Source organism: Lathyrus oleraceus, chromosome 4 (assembly GCF_024323335.1).
Source record: "Lathyrus oleraceus cultivar Zhongwan6 chromosome 4, CAAS_Psat_ZW6_1.0, whole genome shotgun sequence".
Taxonomy (NCBI): Eukaryota; Viridiplantae; Streptophyta; class Magnoliopsida; order Fabales; family Fabaceae; genus Lathyrus; species Lathyrus oleraceus.
In genome coordinates, this window is record NC_066582.1 from 424,073,073 (window position 1) to 424,081,462 (window position 8,390).

At 37.3% G+C, this 8,390-nt stretch overlaps 1 non-coding gene across 1 annotated transcript; it reads left to right on the forward strand.

The window, feature by feature from the left end:
- Window positions 1-257: 257 nt before the first annotated feature.
- LOC127076899 (small nucleolar RNA R71) lies at window positions 258-364 on the forward strand. Its single transcript, XR_007786915.1, has one exon. It is a non-coding gene; the product is annotated as a small nucleolar RNA R71 (small nucleolar RNA).
- The last annotated feature ends 8,026 nt before the right edge of the window (window positions 365-8,390 follow it).

Sequence of the window (8,390 nt, forward strand, 5' to 3'; positions counted from 1 at the left end):
TCTGGGCAAGAGCATCCACCTTTGCATTAACATGATCAAGGCTACTTATCTCGTACATGCCCCCTTTTGTTTGAGGTTTCTCTACCATTGTTGGGTCGCTTCCCCACTGATAATGATTTTGGGCCATGCTCTCGATAAGTTGATAAGCATCAGTGTAAGGTTTATCCATAAGCGCACCACCTGCGGCGGCGTCTATTGTTAACCTTGTGTTATACAAGAGACCATTATAGAAGGTGTGAATTACTAACCAGTCCTCTAAACCATGGTGTGGGCAAAGTCTCATCATGTCTTTGCATCTTTCCCATGCTTCGAAAAGAGACTCGTTATCTTTCTGCTTAAATCCATTTATCTGGGCTCTTAACATAGCTGTTTTGCTTGGAGGAAAATATCGGGCAAGAAAGACTTTCTTCAACTCATTCCATGTGGTGACTGAGTTGGAAGGAAGAGACTGAAGCCATCTTCTAGCTTTATCTCTTAACGAGAAAGGAAAGAGACGAAGTCAAATTGCCTCTGAAGTGACACCATTAGCCTTAACAGTGTCAGCGTATTGGACAAATACGGATAAATGAAGGTTCGGATCCTCGGTAGGATTTCCAGAAAATTGGTTCTGTTGCACTGCCTGCAACAACGAAGGTTTAAGTTCGAAGTTGTTTGCTTCGATTGCGGGTGGAGCAATACTCGAATGCGGCTCATCTTGCGATGGAGCAGCGTAATCTCGAAGAGCACGAGTTGGTTCTGCCATCTCGGGTATCGTCGAAGGAAGGAGATTTTTGAGATCAGGAATTTCGATTGGAGGAAGATTGTTTGTAGCACGATACTCCCGAATTCGTCGTAAGACTCGGAGATATCGTTCAACGTTGTTGATTCGTAAGTAATACGGTTCGCCTTGTGAGCGAGTGTGTGGCATACAAATCAACGAAAGACAAGGGAAAATAAAAATAGCCTTAGTCTCTATAGCGTAACAGAAGAGTTACAATATCGACTAAATAAAAGTCCCCGGCAACGGCGCCAAAAACTTGATTGCGACTTTATGAGTCTATCGGGGTATTAACTGCAAGTGCACAGTCTAATCGCGTAGTTTTAAAAGATATCGATCCCACAGGGACTTAATGAATCGATATACCATTTTTCTAGGGTTACTGCGTAAAGCTAAGGCGAATGATACTTTGATGATTAGGGGGAAAGGTAAAAACTAAAATTGGATCTAGATTAAATATCAAATAACACGGATATCGGTATGTAGTTCGTCGTAACTAGGGAATCAAATCCTCGTTGGTCTTTTTCTTAATTTTAAAATAAGTCCTTTCAGTGGACACTATCAATTAAAATTCTTTTCCTCAAACTCTCGCTCTGTTGAATCAGACTATGACTTTATATTAACGTACGCTCTCACTATCTAGTTAAATCTAAAATCACTTTTTGAAAGCAATAGAATCTATAGAAACTCTTTTTAAGAAAACACTAACCGTTTAAACGCCCTTGTCTCAAACTCTCGCTCTGTTGACTTAGACTATATGATTAAACTTAAGTGCTTAACTCTCGTCCTCACATTTAACCTTTAAAAATAATTTTTGAAAATGATTAGAATTTAATTAACCTTAAAAATTGCTTTCACCCTGATTTAAAGTTAATGTCCAATTTACACTGTCCAGTTAAAAGCTCAACCCGTCGTGCTATTGATTTTAACTTCTTTATGTCTTTTACTCTCGTACAAAAACTTTGGTATTAACTCTGTAAATTGAGACCAGAAAAAGAGTGACTGTATTTTGAAATAGATTTAAACCAACTCAGTTTTGATTCCTTTATTCCGCTTACTTTACATACCAATATCTAAATTAATTAGCCGGACATGGCAAACACGCATAAACAATAATCATGCATAAATACAGCCATATCAACCAAACAATATATATAAACAGCAGCACAGAGCATATGTAAATTAAAACAATAACTCAATTAATTAATGAACCTAGAAAATTACTAGAAATCTTGGTTTTGTTCCTAGCTTCAATGCTCGAACACTCCACCACAAGTCGGGTGGATTTGTTCTTCACAATTCTTGTTCAGACAGGTAAATAAAAACAAGGAAATAAAATACTATGATCTAACGTAAGGTTAGATCCAGTAAAAATTACACAATAGTTTCCGGTGTAGAAACTATTGTGAGAAAATAAATTGAATGCTTAGTAAATTAAGCTAGCAAAGAAAAGAAAATAAAATTGCTAAGAAAATAGAATGCTGGAAAATTAAAAAGCAGAAAAAATATTGCCCGACGTCGAGATCAGAAGAAAACTTCATTTGGATCCCTTGAGGTCTATTTATATTCATCCATAAAGTAACCGTTTTCTCAAAAGTCTCTTCAGTAGGGTTTCTAAAGCGTCAACGAGTCAAGAGGGAAAATAGGAGAGAACGCCTTCTGTTACGCACGTCAATGCCAAAAAATAGGAGTGGGTGTGTGACGTCCGTCACACCATGTGTTACGGTCGTAACACTAAGTAGAGGGGCGTGACGCTCGTCACATACCTGTGGCGGTCGTCACAGCCATTCTCCTTGTAGTTGGCGTGGGCTGGGCTTTAGTGAGATGCTTTCCTACAAAGTCTTCTTTTTGCACCCCTCTTCTTTCCTTTTCACACATGCTTCAAATAATGTTACCTGAAATAAATAATAATAGAATACCAAGTAATAACGAATAATATAAAATAAATCGAATCAAATAACAATATAATTTAATTAAATCAAGTCCAAAAATGTGATATTATTTTATGTTATCAGAATCCAACAACTGAGATCATTACTGATAATGGATCGAACTTGAATAATAATATGGTGGAAGCTCTTTGCAAAGACTTCAAGATAGCACATCATAATTCTTCTCCCTACATACCTAAGATGAATGGGGCTGTTGAAGCTACAAACAAGAACATCAAGAAGATTATTCAAAAGATGGTTGTAACATACAAAGATTGGCATGAGATGCTCCCATTTGCTTTGCACGGGAACCGTACATCCATCTGCACTTCAATAGGGGAAACCCCTTTCTCTCTTGTTTATGGCATGGAGGTTGTGCTCCCGGTAGAGGTTGAGATCCCATCATTGTGTGTCTTGATGGAAGCCAAGTTGACTGAAGCTGAATGGTGTCAAACCATATTTAACCAGCTGAATTTGATTGAAGAGAAGAGATTGATAGCCATGTGTCATGGTCAGTAATATCAATAAAGAATGAAGAAAGCTTTTGATAAGAAGGTCAGACCTCGTGTGTTTAGAGAAGGTGACCTTATGCTCAAGAAGATTTTATCTTCCAAACTAGATTCTAGAGGCAAATGGACTCCTAATTACGAAGGCCCATATGTTGTTAAGAGAGCCTTTTCAGGCGGTACTTTGATTCTTACAACTATGGATGGTGAAGACTTCACTCAACCTGTGAACGCAGATGCAGTCAAGAAATACTTCACCTAAAAAAAGAAAAGAACAACTCGCTAAGTTGAAAACCCAAAAGGGCGGCTTAGGCAAAAATGAGCGTCTCAGTGGATTGAAAACCTGAAAGGGCAATCCAGGCAAAAATTAGAGACTTAAAACATAAAAGAATTATCCCGATAAATTGAGTACTCCATCTTGGGGCAATTTATGCAAAAATTAGGGATTCTGGCAAGTAACTACATCCTGTTGATCTTCAGTTTTGAAGACGTTCTTGATCACAACAGTTGGATTCTGATCCCTAGTAAGCAGCCAAGAGCACAATGGATATCAAGAGTTGGTAGAAGGATTAGTGATCACTATATTCGATGTAACCCTTTTCCATGTAAGTTACCATTTTGACTTTGTAAAGATCTATGGAGTCTTGTCATTTACAGACTACCATTCTGTTAAATAAAGTTGAACTTTTATCCAATTGTTTCTACTCTGGTTTAATTCAGCCGAATAGACTTAAATTTTATTATGATCACTTTTGGAATTAAATTTTTTAAATCAAAATCATTTTTCTTAAACAAATAAAAGCATGAATTTTAAAGCAATCGATTTCATTTAAGAGGAATATCAACAATGGTTCGAAAGCAGTAAGCCCTAAGTGTGGAGCATTATTGCTTCTCCCCAAGCAGTAAGCGTAATTTCTCTTTCATCCCCGACAACATTGTTCATCAATCGGTGTTGGTTGTTTTTTCTCCAGACGATTATTTCTTCTCTGTCGCCTTAACTGAGTTGGTTGATCAATCCCCTGCGGAATTTAGTATGTATTCCCTAGCCGAGTTTATATTTGGTCTCCAGCAGAGTAAGAACGGTTCTTTGTAGCAGTTTGCATAGTTCTGATAGGACTTTGGTTTCCCCACCAGTCGCCATCAGATTCGCTCCCAGTCAGAGTTTCCTCCTGGTTTCCGAGCAATTATTTGTGTTTATCCCCTGCATGGTTGTCTCCCATTTGATATGGTGTTGACCTAAAATTCCTAGCAGACTTGATAATGGTTTTCCTCAGCAGATCTCCTTTGTTTCCCCATCTAAGGTTGAGCCTTCGGGATATTGATTTCACTTTTCTCCAGTAGTTGTTTCCCTCTTTTGTGGATTGGCCAAGAATTGTATCGATGATTCAAATCTGCGACATCTTTGTATCCTTCGTGATCGTGTGGTCAACATAATCATCATATATACATACACATATACACATACACTCATATGATTTCATTATTGCATCATCACACTTGTTGATTCATTCTTGTGATTTTAATTCTCTGTTATGGTAGTACTTTATCCCCATACAAGTTTGGTGTATGTCCTCCTTCAATTGTAGAGTATCAGCCCCTTAAGCAGAAAGACTTTAATCTTTCTCCCTTCCCCACTGAGTTATTTCCTCGTGGATGATTTTTGTTTCAGCTTCCTCCTCAGTTGATTATCTAGATGGAACTACTCCCCTTGAGTTATATCCTCATTAGTTAAGTCTTGATTGACTGTTTTCTTTCTAGATCTTACCTAGATCGATGCTTCAGGTCCCCTAAGAGTTTATTACCCAGTAACTGGTAATGTTCTTCTTAGGTTGCAGTTTTCTACGTCTTGCCCAATACCCGCAAAAGTAACCTTTTTTCCCCAACATATTCGTTTTCCCAGGAAGTATATCCTTGATATGTTCATCCTAACCGGTGACAGATATTTTCTTCCCTTGCTTTGAGTTTATCCTTGATATGTTCATCCTAACCGATGACATATATTCTCATCTTTGTGGTATTATACCCAGTAAAAAGGTAGTTGTAATCCCTATTTTATTCCCTAGAGGGTTAATCCTTGATATGTTCATCCTAACCGATGACGGGTTTCCTTCTCTTTGCGGTCTTCTGCCCAGTAACTGGTAGTTGTAAATCCTACTTTTTCTCCCTTTTGCAAATTTTATCCTTGATATGTTCACTTTAACCGGTGACAGATATCCTCTCTTGTGATCTTCTATCCAGTATCCGATAGATGTAATTCCTATTTCTTCCCCTCGGAGTCTATCCTTGATATGTCCATCTTAACCGGTGACATATATTCTTTTTGATGGTATTCTATCCAACATTTAGATAGATGTAATTCCTACTTTTTGTTCAGGTGGTTTATCCTTGATATGTTCATCTTAACCGATGGCGGGTACCCTCCTTAACATCCCCAGGCAAGTTTATCCTTGATATGTTCATCTTAACCGGTGACGAATTTTCTTTCCTTTGAGTCTATCCTTGATATGTTCACTTTAACCACTGACATATATTCTCTCCTTTTGGTCTTCTGCTTAGTAGCCGGTAGTTGTAAATCCTATTTTCAATCTTTCCCCAGTAAGTCTATTCTCACCTAGTAACCGGTGATGAATATACCTTCTAGCAGCCCTTAGTGAGTAATCCTTGATATGTTTACCCTAACCGGTAATGGGTGTCCTCTATGTCATATGTTTATTATCTCCTTGCCCAATAACAGGTAGTGGATAATAAAAAATTTGTTCCTCCTGTGTTGAAGTTTATTTCTTCCCCAGTTGAGTTGAGTGCATATTTCTATAGTGAAATCATTTTTCCTGCATGATTTGAGTATTTCAGTTTTATTCTGATCTACCTGTTTCCCCTGCAGACGTCTTTTGTTTCTCTGACTGAGTCTTTCCATTTTTCATGGAATCCCTCTAGTCTCCCAGCAGTTTTTAAGTCGTAGCATGGCCTACGCACAACCTCTTTTATCCCCTCAAAGTCTCTGTCTCCCCAGTGAGTTTTTCCTTATGGAATGCATCATGCTCCTGCGGACCTTCGGTCTCTCTGACTTCTTTTCCTCTATGGCAATATTTCCCCACAAAGATTTGCTTTTTACATCCATATCATATGCATCATGAGGTCTCTTAGGGATCAAAATTTGTTTCTATATGTTGTTATTTAAGCCCATTCTACTAAGCCGATATGAAGATTTTAACCTTCACCTCCTCAGTTAGAATGTCCTTAAATAGGGGCAGCTTAAAACCCCAATTTTGACCCTAAGATCCCTCATGAAATCTCATCATATGCATTAGCATTGGGATCATACATTGGCATCCTCCTTACCCTTTTTCATTGGATTTGTTTTGGGAGAGATCACCAAGCACCATGTCATTGTACCATACTTGTATTTTATCATTTTTACTAACCAAAATACCAAAAATATGTCTTTGCATTTGCCTAACTCTTTTATAGGAAGGGCATGATCACCCTTAATCTATCAAGTTCACATCTAGGGTTTAAGACCCTCATTGCCAAGAGCACCACCAAGGAATGATCCACAATGACTCTAAGCATCATGTATGAGTCCCAATGATCTCTACATGTTATTTTGATCAAGACTTCTTCAAGAGTTTGGAGTTGGTTTACCTTGGAAACCCCAGTTTATTTGGGTATCTTGAGTAACTTCTTCAATAAGCTTCTTCACCAATTGATCAAATTTCTCAAGGGAAACTTCAAATTTCATCATATTATGCATATATGATCTACCATGAGCCTAAAAAGTCAAGATAAGTGCAAGTTAGCAAGTTGGTTGATGGTGGTTGGCCAGATGAATTCATCTGATCAAAACTGGGCCCCCCTAGACCCTATCTCCTACACTTTTTATCATTTGAAAATGATTCCAAAAGAAAAGTTACTATAAATGACATTACAAACAACTTTCATGATTAAGTCTAGAGCTAATTATTCTTGTAAAGTCATTTTCTATATTAAAATATTATAGGTCATCTTGTCTAAACCCTAATTTGAAAGTTAACTTCCCAAGGCCATAACTTGTTCATTTTTTATAAGATGAAATATTTCCAAGTTGCACAATCAAATTTAAGGTGTCTACTTAAACTTTTATGTTTTGAATGAGAGCTAAATCAACTTTTATGAGCATGTGATATGAGGATACATTATAGGTCATTTTGGACCAATACCATTGAACAAGTGATTTTCCTTAACTTCAAAAATGCATAACTCACTCATCCCAAGTCCAAATGATGTCAAGATTGTAACTATTTTGAAGGTTTTTGAAATATATACAACTTTTATGAAGAAACATTTCTAATTTGGAGCTCACATAAAAAGTTAAGCAAGGTGGAGTAATTGAACATGTGGTTTTACACTTAGAAAATATTTTAACATGTTGAAATTTCCAAACTTCCACCTTAAAATTCACCATGATACAGTTTCCAAATGGAAACATGTTCAACATAAGAATTGTTCCTCTTAATCTAAGCTTTCCAAAGAGTCTTAATTCATTCATTTTGGACAAAGTTTTAGGGGTATGCGCATGGCTTAAACAGGGTTGTATCAATTGGCAAGATTCATGCTTCAAGTATTCAAGTAACTTTGCCTTGCAATCCAAGCTTCATGCATACCTCATTTCAGTTGATTGTGGACCTTTTTGCATTACTTCATGGGCCTGCACACACCCATGCAAGCATGTACATTGCATTTCCAATTTTGGAAGTAATTTCAAGTGTGCAAATAACACTTCCCATTTGCTATAAATAGAGGTCTAATGCTTCAGTTTGAAGGACCTTGCGCGCCAACTTTGAATCCCTAGCTCCAAACCCTCACCATTCAAAGGAAAACCTGATAAATTTCAATTGAAATTTGAGTTTCAATCTCATTGTTTAGAGATTCAAAAACTCTAGGATCCAAAGCTTTGCATTACTCTTAAGCCACTTCCACAAGTTCCATAAGCAAGATCAAACACAAATTGAAGCAAGAGAGATCCATTTCTGCACATCATTGAAGGTATTTTTCCAAATTTTTCTTCTCTTCGATTCTCTCTCAATTCTCATCAATTCTCTTGGATCTTTGGTTGTCTGAAGTCCTAACAATGTAGGCAAGAAGATTGAGTTGCTTTGAGGTCAAATCGAAGTAACTCAGTTGACACACCTAAAAATTCAACTCCATGTATCTCTATAT